Genomic DNA, 13,192 nt, shown 5'->3' on the forward strand with positions numbered 1-13,192 from the left:
AACCCTGGTTTGCAGCGTATCTTTGCAGCTCCCCTATGAATATAATTTGCCGTCAACAACAGTGATCAGCGACTTGAGCAAGTGAATGTATTATAGTTATCTTGAGGATAGCAGAAAAATGCCTCGTGATTGCAGAACTTGTGAGAATTAGGAAGTATTGCAAAAGCGCCACGTGTTCCTTTTTTTTTTGCTTTTCTTCCCAGGGCATATTGGCTCCAACAAACAATACAGAACATCATGTGGCGTATGTTTTGCGTTTGCGCCTCCTCCCGGGCCCTCGACGGAACACGCAGTATTTCAGCCGCGTCACATTTGCATGCTCATTTGCACATCAAGTGGACAGCCAGCATCATTAGCATTCATGTGAAGAGGTGCATTTGTCCAAGTAAGCTATGTGTTGCTCACTTGAGACATTCTTTACTCGCTGTGCGAGTCTTTTCTAGATAAGTTGCTTCTTATTGGAAATATTTATCATGACGCCCGGCCCCCTTGTACCTGCGCCTGTCTATAAAAATACTAAAAGAAAGAAACCTAGCGCTTTGTGCTAAACTTGTGTTGGGCACCAAAAAATAACATCCTAGAGTTCAATGAGCCCTCATCAACTTGGTGTTAATAGACTAAAAAGCGGCGGTAATTATTTGAATGTATATTGATTTGGAATGTATCTGCTCCTGTGAGCCGCTGAAGCGCCGAGAGTCCATCAGTACGACTCATGACGATGTAATTGTATTTATCGATTACAGTGGTAAACGTATTGATTGGTTGTGCTTCGCTTGTACAGGTGAGTCCACACCGTACTCGTAGCTGTGTGTCTTCTTCGGGCTACTTTGACAAAAAAAACATGGAAATCTCGTGAAAAAAAAGGCACTCGAATGTTAAATCCTTCCAAAGAGAAACTAATCCTGTTCTGGATGAGCCCCTCTACGACATACCTGCACTTTAAATCCTCTCAAAGGCTTTCTCGGGACGTGTACTATAAATCCTCACGTTATATAGCTAGATGAATTTGAAAAAAAAAAAAAACAAAGTTAACAATATGCACATCCTTTCTCGGATAAAAGTTGCATTTTCAAGCCATAAAACTAAAAGATAAAACAATTACACCTTGGTTATTTAAATGAACCACTTACCGTAGCTTTTCAGCTTTATGCTAATGCTAATTAGCAAGCCTGTTGTAGTAAAACGTTGAAAAACAATAACAGCCTTGAGTCAGTCATATTCTTGAGCTTCTAGAATGACTAATATAAGTGCCGTACTGATGAGCTGGGAGGAGTCGAGACTTCTCAATTCACAAAATGTCTGTCTGATATTGCCCCCATGTGGACAAACAAGGCAAGTACAATATTATGGAGTGCTATTTTTTCTCATTAAAATATACTTTTTGGGGAGACTGGACTGGATTAATTGTGTAACCCTCCAGACGCAGTCTTCAAAAATAAATAAGTCTGACAAAACAAGGTCTACTTACTGCTGGCATTTCAGGAATTCCTGGCAAGTCTTTCCTGGACTTTTTAAGTACATCGCCTTAAGCGTTCAAGTAGAATTGCCGCACTCTCTCTCTGGAAATAAAAAAAGTCAAGTTTAATCATTAAAGTTTAATCATGCAATGTCGAGGAGCTAAAACTTATAGCGTTAGCGTTTTCATCTTTTATTTTGGGTAATGTAAATGCATTATTATTAAAATGCCACACCACAGTTCCAGGATTTTTTTTTTTTGGAATATAATTTGCTGCTGTGAATAAATGTCCTTTTGAAGTGATATAAATGCTCGCCTCACCTTGCCCTACTTCATCTTAACTTATTTGTCTAGCTGTCCATCATCCTTTCAGCACTTGGCTACTTGTTAATGATTGATGCACCACCTTTTAACGTGATGGATGAACAGCCCGCCGCAGGATGCGACCAGCTTGGGTTAGCCGACCGCCCACCCTAAGACTCCCCCTCGCCCCCCCCCCACGGCCCCACCCTTTCGTCCGCTGATGGAGGAACAAAGGCACATTCAACAGCAGCTCCATTAATAATGTACAGCTTGAGGGGGTGATGGTGCCAGTCGGAGAAGTGGTGGGGGGTCTTTTCCTGGAAGATCAGAGGTTCTGTTGTGGTGAAATTAAAAGTGTATTTGCAGCTACTGTATATGAGTCACATGCAGTATGTCGGTTGACGGTGACATCTCCGTCTGTCATGGTTTCTCGGAAGACTCATGAAGCTTGAGATCATACCGGCATTATGACTACCCATATTTGGATAGCACTTGGTTTGAGTACGAAAATTTGCTTTCTCAGCAAGATCATACAAAAATGAGTTCTGGTCTGATTCAGTATCAATTTAAAACTGACTGTGCCGATACTGGAGATAGATACTGCATTATTTGCTTGATTGGTCAATTAGATACGATTAAATTAATTGTGAATAAAATAAATATAAAAAATAATTATAAATATATATAAAAATATATGAAAATGAACAATAATTTGGTTGATTGGTCAATTAGATACAATTAAATTAATTGCAAATAAAATAAAAAATTATAAATATATATAAACAATAATTTGGTCGATTGGTCAGTTAGATATAATTATATTAATTGTGAATACAATTTAAAAAATTGGATATTTATTAAAGTATTTTACATAAACTTTTTTTTCTCCTGCTCTTTAAATGACTTGGTCCATCATTGGATTTCCAAATTCTGCCCTTGAGCATAAAACTTGTTCATCCCTGACTTCATTCCTATGATAAACGTGTCACACAACAACATAGTTTGTGTCACGCACAAGACCTCACGCAAACATTTGCAGTTTCACTGATGCGAAACCTTATTTTCGCTCTCGAGCAATTTCCATGATAATTTGTTTTTCGCTGCTTCAGTCTCACTCATAATGTGAACACCTGCGACTCCAAAAAGATCCTATTTCATTGTGGACAACATATTTCCCTCCAATGCCGACGTGCTCGCAGCATTATTGTGTCAGCTTTTTTTTTTTTCGAGATTGTGTCGCCGGCGTGGTTTGGACAGACACCAAAGGGACACTGGAGGAACATATAAACAGCTGGCTAGGATGCGGGCCCCCAATTCGTTGGTGGCCACCGGGAAGCCTGTGGGGGATTATGCTTCATAATTCATAGAGGGAAGGCAGACACCCGTAAAGAGACAAGCCTCAGGCAGGGCAAAGTAGAAAAAGCCCCCCCCCTTTTTTTTTTTGTCATCTGCTGAGGAAACTCTAAAGGGCATCGCATCAAAAGCTAGCCAATTCGAAGTTCAATTACATTTTCATGAAACGCTTCGAAGAACAAAAAAGATGTACGTGAGATAAATGAGCCTGTAGGTCAGGGGTGGGCAAGTAGTTGAGCTCATGGAGCTCATATTTTTTGAAAAGGACACATCGGCCAAGTCATTCATAGATGGGGTCGAAAAAAAACAAAAGTTACATACAGTAGCTTAGACTTTCAGTCTGCTAGCTTCATGCTAACGCTAATTAGCATATATGAACAGTACGATAACAAATGAAGAAAGACTAGCGTCTGTGATGAGTGACTAATATTAGTGCTGCACTGATGAGCTGGGGGGGAATTGAGTATAGAAAATGTTACGAAAAAAATGGCCTACACAGGTAATGTTTTTTATAAAGGTGACACTTGGCATCAAATTAATTCGCTATTTAATTCATTTTTTTCCCAACGAGTCTCAAACATCAACATTGACTCTGAGAATGAATTATTAGCCGAGCTAGGTCGCCGCTGACAGCAATGTTATACACCTTTTTGGTGTGAGGAAAAAAAAAATCGCAGAGGTCTGCGATTAAGCAGAATAAGTCGACAAACTTCAGTTGTGACAAACACCAATGTGGCACTAAAGTTTTTTGGGGAATAAATCCCCTCGGTGTATCCAGACGTCTCCCGTTAAATCCCCAACTAGGCGCATTTGCGAGACTTTGATGCGGCGACGAATGCTAATGGGAGGCAGGCGATGAATTAAATTACGCAGCATACTCTGGAGCGCAAACTTCTTAGCTGTGAGTTATGATGTTGCCAAGTGGCGTCGTTTAGCCGCGCCGCGCTCTTTCAGGTGTCACTTTAAACATTTCAATTATTGCAACTTCAAGTTTTTTTTGGGAGCCTTGTTTGCGTACAGTAACTTTTTGTTTGACGTTTTAATCCACTTTAATGGAGGGTGATACAAAATGAAGGCCCATAGCGTAGCGCGCCGCTAACGCTTTATTACTATAATCGAAAGCAATGACCGTGGAAGTTGCTCACAAAAGTGAGTACTTTACATTTTTGTAATGATCTTTAACGAGAGACGAGAAACCACTGAAGAAATTGCACATGTATTTTTCCGTTCGAGGAGCAAAAGTGTGCACACCCCTGACCAGAGTTTCCATCGCATCATGCGTGGAGCTTTTCCATCATACTGTATCGCTCCGATTATCGGTCATTAGTGGCCATTGATTACTTCCTGGCGTACAAGCCAACTAAGTGATTTTGTCCTTTGAGTAGTTTACATTACAGACATCTCTGACGCCGTATAGATTTTATGCTAAGTGCTGTCTTGCAAACTGCACATTATGGTGGCGGTAAACAGGAAGTAATTATTTATAGATGAATGAGATTAATGGCCGCGAGAAAAGGGAAATTTTTAGTAAGCCCATCAGTGGATTCTTTTATTATCTTGATAAGTGTGGCAGCTAGCTATTTACAGCAGATTATACATTATTGCCATATGTTTTTGCACAGCAGAGGCAACGGTACGCATATATTAAGTGTAAAGACATATTTTGCAATGTGGTTACACACACACACACACAGATACACAACGATGTTGTAAATTACCTGACTTGAAAGAGATGACGCTATTCACTCACAGCTTCTTGTTAAAGCGGGAATCCCGCAGGTGCAGATAAAAACGAAAAACCAAGACGAACGAGGCCGTACCGCCTAATTATACAAATATATAACACGTATGTATATGTGCATAATAAGTCTTTGATACGCGGGCGGGAACATCGCACAGCCGCATTGGCGGGCCGCGTAATTGCTTGCGACTCGGAAAGTGAGCTTTCAAAGCGTGTGTGTATAGCGAGGTGAAAGGCGAGGCGGGATGAGAAGACGGAAGGTGTCGGATGAGGATGGAGAGAGAAAAAAAAAAGGGCAATCACCCGATACACCTTGCGGGAGGAAATCACTCACGCTGACGAAATTTAAACAATTGCTGATAAAGAGCGACAAGACAAATGGAGGGGGCCTTTTTCTTTGCGTGAAGTTTGCAATTCATGTTTGAGGGTTACCTGATGAATGCGAGATGCTTAATGTGCTACGGTGACACAGCAAAAAAGATTTTTCAAAAGAAACTAGGATGGAATTCGGAAAAACGTCAAGGTTGGAGTACTAACAAAGGCCGTTTGTGCGTGTGTTTATTCATAGTTTGGAATGACAAGATCAGTAACATTCCAAGCCCACATCATCTTCACAAAACATTCATCGGCCTAATGTAACACACGGTTGAATGTGAATAAATATATTAAATAAATAAATATGTTACGCGGTCCGACATTAACAATGATCCAAGGCCTGTGTCGCCATTAATACAAATCTCATGAATAAAAGGAATGAAAATACTCTTGCAAGTCCGGATATTTCGTTTTATTCATTTAAGGTGATCAATCATCTTTGTTCGGGTATTTTTTACAGTGCTTTAAAATGGTTTATAGCTAAACTGAATAAATATATTCGCTGTTTTTTTTTGTCCTCAGTCTGCGGTAAACTCGCTAAACTCCCTTCTGCATGTTTAACCAAGACCTGTTTTGCATACTTAACTGGGGGGCTAAATAATTATGCGCCTTCGCTTCCTGCCTGCTTCTCACTCTCGCTAAAATAGCGCAGGCCCTTTCTCGTGGGAGTTGGCGAGGAGGGAACCCGAAAAAAAAAAAAAAAGCGAGAGGCGTCGGTGCACAGAGAGCAGCTCCCACGACACTTTGGTAGCGGGGAAAGGGGATTTATCCGTAGAGATGTAAGAGCTCAGCATCTGCTCTCCAGCGAGGCGGAGGAGAGCGCTGGAAGCAAGGCGCATCACCATCGTTTGATTAAAGATTTATAACCTTTCAGACATGTTTTCTTTCCTTTTGGAGTAAAAAAAAAAAAAAAGCTGCCATTTGCTGAAAGCAGTTTAAGGTAAGGGTGTGGTTCTCCGTCTGCATTGTTTCACGGAGGATTTTTTATTAATTTTTTTTCCATCACGATGCCACATGACTGTGTTTACATGCTCGCATATGCTGGCAGATTTTTTTTTTTTTTTATCGTGAGTGAAAAAGCCTCCATTCAGTCACATCTGCATCCGAACTGGACACAATGACTGAATCGGCTGTGAATTGCAGTCCACTACTAATGAATGGGCACTTTTTTTTTTTTTTTAATCAAAACAAATAATGTATGAAATTATAGAGAATCATTACTTTATGAGATGACTGCACTCCCACGAAAACAAATTGAAACAGAAAAACATGAAGCTCCTAATTTATACGAGGACTAATCGTTAATTATTGATTAGATTACTTTGCTATCGCACAAAGCCCAGTTGACGTTTCAGCGGGAACGTTTGATTCACTTCGAATTTCGGGGAGGGGGTGAGTACATTTCTACAATATAGAACGTAATGTTCTCGGGAGAAAAATTACTGACCATTTAATAATACGTGACAGTAATTGGAAATGACTGGTGTAATAATTGATTCATTGTGTGGAATAGTCTTAAAAAGGTCTTTTATTTAATCAAAGGTTAACTTTGCATTGTGGTTGGCATAGAAACGGGCGTTCAGAACATTCAGACTTTCCATTTTCGACTTTCTTGACTAATTTGGCGCACTGTGTAAGGTAAAAAAAGTTTTTAAATGGTAATCAATTCATTTCAATGAAAAAAGCTGATTTAATGTAAAGGTGCTTTGAGTTACAAGCTTGATGGTGAAATGAATTCAACTCTCAAGTCAAGGCGCCGCTGTGCCTGTATTAGCTAGTCCAGCAAAGATCTGACATGCTTGTATTTCATGAATCTGTGGAGTACAAGAAGCAATCCGAATTGATTTTTTTTTTTTGTTATGTGTCGTTTAGCGTGAATCGCTTTTGTCGAGCCTCAGGCAAGACTGTCTGTCTGCTGTTCAAAACATTTGTGAGTGAAGAAAAAGTGGAACTTTTACCTAGTTCTAATATACGAAAAAAAAAAATCTAAATATTTTAGCACACTTGGCAATTTTGTCCTTGGTGCTAGTTTACCGATTGACATTGGCGTAACGTTGCATCACTGCTGCCGGGCAAGAAAGTTTCTTTGTCTCCGACTGCAGTTTGAAAAGTTTTATGGCCGTCAACAATCTCAGCGGACGTCCTGCTAGATTTCTGACTACGATATGTTACTTTATAAAATAACCCCTCTCAGGGTTCAGACTAAAAAGCCCGCATGGTTCTGCGTCAAAGTGCTCATTTTCGCCAAATGCCTGTCTTACTCATCTAAAAATGTCTCCTAATAGATGACTCGGGTAATGTGAGGTACGGGAGTAATTTTCACGCTGGTCCAAGTAAACCATGATTATCTTCAGCAGCACAAACACTCGAACGGCCATTAATGAATCTCACGCATCCCAATGTCAACCATTTTAGAAGAAAAAAAACCCCCCAGCCATAAGTCTGCTATGATGGCTGCATGTTTAAATGCAAACAATAATGTCAGCTTTTGCCATCCATTTTTATTTTTCAAGCAGTGAGGTGCAAAAAGCCCCTCAGGCTCTAAAGAGCCAACGTAAGCAGGGTTGCTTTCACACAGGCAGGTTCTCAGGCACCTGTGCTTCTCCGGAGGGTGCCAGTCAACTCGTGCCCTGCAGCTTCGCCCTTAATTGGTCTCCATGTCAAAAATGCAAAGTCTGCTCTCAGCCACCTTAATCCGTAAGCCCGATATGTAAAAGTCCCAGCACCACTTTGATAATGTCATCGCATGTAAATTCAGAAGGATCCACGCATCCCCCCGGCCAAATTTTACCTTATTAGAGGTCAAATTGGATTTAGTGATGTTTTAATGAGCAAGTTGAATCGTTTTGGCTCTTTCATCAATTATCCATCATGCTTAGTCGCTTGGAGAAAAAAATAAAAATAGTCTGTCAGATCACATCAACAGTGTGCGAGTCAAACATTTGTGCAGTTGACTCACATTCATGCTGAGACCAAAGTAGAAGCATCCCAGAATGATTCATTACTCAGGCAACGGGAGTGGAAATTCCGCAAAACAGGTAAATAAGCTTCAGGTGACTAACACGAGGCAATTTTGATTTATTTTTTCTAAAATAGACAATGGCAAGTAGGTCAGCCACAATGAGCTGAAACTGCTCAAGATGCTAAAACGAGTTTAGTCATTTACAAAAGTTGTCTTCACCCAAACAATCGAGGAAGTCAACTGCGGATTCCACGTCGAAGAATTATGTAAGACATCCTCAAACTTTCATCAAAAGAACAGAAACATAAAAGCCTCGCTGACACGTTTCCTTTTTTTTTTTTTTTAAAGATGCTTTTCCTCGCCCTCGAAACAATCGGCAAGGGGCAGAGAAGAAACTGGAAAACAGGAAGTAATAACAGAAGACTCATTGTTTGCTTTTCAAAGAAATCGAACGACATTCCTATCCGACTGGCGAAAGATGAGGTCATGTCGTAATCAGGCTGCACTTTTGTCAGGTGACGTTCGAAACTCACGCACCCCCGACTGTTTGCAAACAAAGAACAACACACTTCAGTGCCGAGGGTAATCAAAGAGCTTTCTGAAAAGTTTGTTGTGTTTCTTTTTTTTTTTTCCACGGCTTGAACTCTCCCAGGATGACAGGCGCTTAATTGGATCGCTTCGATGAGAAACACTTGGAAGTAAAGTAAGATGGATAGCGCTCACCAACGATGAGTGTTAGCTTCACGCTGGGCATGAAAACAGCTCCTCCAGTGTCGGGGGGGGGCTTTGTAAAGCTTAACAAGTGAGAGACAACATGAGCACATGCCGTGGTGGGCAGTGCAGTTGGTGTTTGGGCCTTTAAAGGGGATTTACCTGACTTAATCCAGCTCTTAGCACCACCGTGGCTGTCACGTCGTAATTATAGAAAGCAGCAATACCAAAAAAACCAACAAAAGGTAACTTTAACGGTGCCGCGGATTTTAATTGAAGCTTTTCCGAAGCTTTCGGGGTGGCAATGTGTCATTAATAATATGACAATGGCCAGCTATATGAATTTAAATTACAGTAGATTACATGTGGAAAGTAAAATCTGACTGGGCAGTTAAAAAAAACAACAACAGTCAAGTGAAGTGATGGGCAGGTTGAATGTTGAGTTGCGCCACAATTTAAAAAAAAAAACTTTGACGTCTTTATCCATCATTGGTAGCGAACGAGTTCATTAGTGTCTATTGAAATTTTTGTCCAAAAACAAAAAAATAATGAGTCAAGAGGCCATCCCTGATATATCCTGCACGTATAGAAAAATCAGATTTTTTATTCTACGCCGGTAGCCATAGTCACCTAAGCTTTGTTCCGTACAGTACCTTTTTTTTTTTTTTTTTTTCTCGAATACAAGACTGTGAAAATCAAGTCTCCTGGGTCCATGCAAGACAAAGAAGCATTGCCGTGGCCAATTGCGTGGCCCCAAGAATGAATCCGGCCCGTAAGAACAAAAGCGGCATTCGCCGTGAAATACGCACTTGTCACATCCCAACGGTTTGTCTTAAGTCCCGCCGCCCCGCTTGTGTTGACGTACGGGAGAAGAAGGGGTGGACTAAAGCCATCCCTCATCAACATCACTCCCGTTTGCACGCTGTGTGTCTGCACTGTCTGATAATGAGTCAGCTTGCCTGTGTGTCTCTAATTAGACAACCTTTTTAAAGTTCCCCCCCCTTACGTTTTTTTTTTTTTTGCCCCTGCTGAACAAATCATTCCTTTCATTTTCACCAACCTTGGAAACTATCACGAGGACAACAAACCATTCATTTCACATTCAAAGGGGAAAAAAAGAAAACACTTTTGTGATCTTTCATTTAAAATACCTGTCACTTTTTTTTTTCCCCCCAGACGATGTGTATTTGTAATTAACACGAGTGTGTTCAATGGATTCTGAGCAGGGGAAAAGTACTTGATTAGTTTTTGAACAAGTGTGATGGAAAGAGACAAGGTTAACATTTAAAGTGAGAATAGTCTTGCTATCCACATCCTGGCACTTTTCCCATTGTTTTGTTTCTTCAGGTAGAACGAAGATTTGTTTTGAAGCTGAATTGCGTCGGATTTCGCTTTTGTCACGTTGCGAATCGCTCTTATTTTCCTGAGCCGCCAGACTCATTTTTTGTTGCAGAACATTGACTTTCTAGCCGAGTGGTGATCGTCACACTTTGATGCTACGTCCTGAAAAAAGTCCAAAGCAAAACATATGGTTTAAATTTAAAGATATATTTTTTTTTTGCATTCGAGATTCCGAGGAAATTCAATTGGCTTGAACGGCACAAGATGATGATGAAGAAAAATTGTCTCGTGACCCAGTTTTCCCTCAGTTCTGCTAAAATTTCACTAAAATTTCAATCTTAACGACGATCTTTTGTCGGCACATTGTTCCCCGTTTTTTGACACATGCTCCATCAAACCGATATGAGCCTCCGTTGCTAATATTAGCCGCGGAGTTCAGCTCGGAAACTAGGTTAGATGGATCCTCTGGGGTCGTACCGTATCTTGGATATTATGACCACTCTTGGATGTTCCCTCCTCTCTCACCTGAGAGCTTAATGAGGATCAGCGCTATAGAAAATGGATGGATTTTGTTAAGACTGCACAGGTGTAGCAATGAAGTGTCACAGAGATAATCATTTATTAAAACATAACCATGAAAGTTCATGCCGTGAAAGTTCATGTTTGCGAAGATTCTTTACTCTGGGCTGGCTGTCTTGGAAATAACTAGAAGAATTCTAGGACAACCGGAACAAGCGCTCGATTCAGTGGCATGAGAATGCTAGTTCATAATATTTTCATGTATTGCTCCTGTGTTTCTCCATTAATAATTTGAGCCAAGAAGTAGCTTTTTTTTTTTTGTAGAATTTGAAAAACAAGTTTCAACGATGCTTTACAGTGCATTCCAAAAAAGAAAAGCAAAACAAAAAAACTAATTAGTTATGAGAACATCCTTGGGATATTTGACAAAGCTGTGTTGAAGCTGTTAGCAAAATGCCATCTTTACTTTGTCCTTCGTCAACTTTTGGCAGCAAGTTGTTAGGAAACGTCACTTAGTTGTGAAGAGGCGACGCACATAAGGAGGATGAACAATTTTGACTATTCACACGGTGGATTTGATAGCAAATGCAAAAATAACGTTTCTTTAGAGATGACGCACGTTGCAGCCTCAAGCGAGCGGCAAACAATCAGCCAAAACGTTGCTATTTTTCTCCCACATAATCGACGTGGCAAGCCAGGATTCACTCTCTGATATTAAAACTCAAGTCAAAAATGTGTCTCACTTTTGAATCGTGCCTTTAGGTAAGAACAATTAAGAAGAAAAATCCAAATGTCATGCTGGCTCACCTGTTTTCTGGGTTTGGTCATGTGACTGTGATGTCATGTTCCGTCGCCGGCAGTACAAGACAAAATGGCCGACACCTGAGATGGATAAAAATGGTTTAATTAATTTAATTTTCCACACACACCATATGAATCATAATAGCTTTATTAGACTAATGAGGGTTAATAGAACACATTATTGTGAAGAAAATTTACGACTTGACTTCCCCTTTAACTTCTTAAAAATTGCGCAAATCTCAACTCAAAAGTGACGCAACAAACCGGAATTTCCAGCTGGGCGAGAGCTTCGTCCAAGGATAAAAACTCCTCGACAAATATTTACGTTGATAGCAGTAAACAGAGTGAGTTGATACAAGCAAAATAAGTTAATAGTTGCTGTTTGCTTTCGCTCCCTCTCGGCCACGAATAGAAGCCAAATGCGAGGCATTTAAAAAAAAAAAAAAAAAGAAAGTTCTTTTGGCTCATCATGTTGCTGTCAACCCGCATAGTCAAGTGTAGTTTATCAAAGACTCCGGAGAGACTTTAGTTGCACATATTACAAAGCAAAGTGCAGACGGATATTTTTACAAGCCCTCGCCACGAGGGCTAATATCCGTCCCGTTGCGTTCTCTTAGCTGCCGCTGTTTGGGCGCTAATCAAGTTGTCCTAAGTGAATTGAATTAACCACGTTAACCCTCAATTTCATCGCAGGTCACAAACAATCACTCAAATGTATAATTTGATCCACTTCCTGTAATTACATTCCAGATAAAATCTCTTTGGAGAAGTAAACCGGATTAGTTGTGTCAAGTGACGCCACAAGGGCGGCGCTATACATTAGCATGTTCGAACGCCATTGTTTCCCAGTTGGACTCAACACAGAATCCAAACAAACCTTCATCATCTCCCGGAGTTCTGTCGAGGCCGGGGATTTGGGAAGCTGAAGCTTCAGGAGTCAGGGTTAAGCCCACATCTGATGTTGTCAAACACTTTCCAGCACTTCCTCGTGATCCAATTTCTGAGCCGGCACAGACTTTGACATTTTGATCCCCCCTCAACACGAAGAAACAATTTCAGCCAGTGTCAGCTGGTGATGGCTTGGAGCCGCCGTCAGCAGCTGTCCAAATGCCACCGCCTGAGGAGAGGAGACATGATAACGAGAATCGATATGTTGCAAATATATATACGTATCCTGTTGAACATACAAAACAACACATTCAAGAGCAAGAGTGTCAAATTCATTTTTTTGTCCAGAGGGGGCTCAGTAAATACGAGTTGGGAACATTTTCACACGTTGTCGAATTATGTGGCCCTCGAGCGACCTTGTTCAGGTTTGTGGAGTTTTTGCGATATTACTTTACAACGGTTATGTTGTAACTTGAACCCAATTGAATGTTTGAAATGATGTTAGCGGTAAATGTCATGCCTGTACTTTTGTAACCTTTGACCTGCGTGCCCCCAGGCTCCTCCGGGGTCAGATATCCTGTCCTAGGAGAAGGTCACTTAGGAGCGCCGACTGCCTCTCAGCCAGAGAGCTTATGGTCGACAGCGTCTTTTGAACTTTGACCTGCTTGATTTGACCGTCTTGTGTGGGATTATTTTGAAATCAATAACTGGGGTGACTCAATGTTTCAACAAGATTGCTGGA

At 40.7% G+C, this 13,192-nt stretch overlaps 1 long non-coding RNA gene across 2 annotated transcripts in view; it reads right to left on the minus strand.

Moving 5' to 3' along the window:
- Positions 1-13,192, minus strand: part of LOC148395637 (uncharacterized) — a 34,526-nt gene that overhangs the window by 13,425 nt on the left and 7,909 nt on the right. The window contains exons 3-5 of one of the 2 annotated variants that reach the window (XR_015859483.1): positions 12,440-12,679; positions 11,569-11,643; positions 1,469-1,559 (exon numbers count right to left, since the gene is read on the minus strand). This is a non-coding gene — a long non-coding RNA (uncharacterized LOC148395637). Of the gene's footprint in view, positions 1-1,468; positions 1,560-4,830; positions 5,098-11,568; positions 11,644-12,439; positions 12,680-13,192 lie in introns of those variants that run through there. The other variant, XR_015859482.1, reaches the window with a different exon arrangement.

Source organism: Syngnathus floridae, chromosome 7 (assembly GCF_059516105.1).
Source record: "Syngnathus floridae isolate MCC-2025c chromosome 7, RoL_Sflo_1.0, whole genome shotgun sequence".
NCBI classification, from domain to species: Eukaryota; Metazoa; Chordata; class Actinopteri; order Syngnathiformes; family Syngnathidae; genus Syngnathus; species Syngnathus floridae.